The sequence below is a fragment of the Lipotes vexillifer genome, unplaced genomic scaffold (assembly GCF_000442215.2).
Source record: "Lipotes vexillifer unplaced genomic scaffold, Lipotes_vexillifer_v1.1 scaffold1252, whole genome shotgun sequence".
NCBI lineage: Eukaryota > Metazoa > Chordata > Mammalia > Artiodactyla > Lipotidae > Lipotes > Lipotes vexillifer.
This window is the reverse complement of record NW_006771619.1, coordinates 347,984-348,330: the sequence shown is the minus strand read 5'-3', so window position 1 is coordinate 348,330 and position 347 is coordinate 347,984.

The window sequence follows — 347 nt, the reverse complement described above, 5'->3', positions numbered from 1 at the left end:
GAGGACATTGAAATAATGTTTACCCAACAATTAATGGTGATTATTCAAAGAGGATAGAACTGTAGGCAGATTTAGCCCTTTTTGTTTAGTCCATGACATTTTAATTTTGGCAAGAAATGTGTAACTTTAACAAACAAAGGAACATATATGTTTACCCAACAATTAATGGTGATTATTCAAAGAGGATAGAACTGTAGGCAGATTTAGCCCTTTTTGTTTAGTCCATGACATTTTAATTTTGGCAAGAAATGTGTAACTTTAACAAACAAAGGAACATATATTAAGAAAATAAAGAAAATTCAGAGAAATAAGCTTCAGCTTTTTGGCCAAAGCTGTTGATCAGCAGG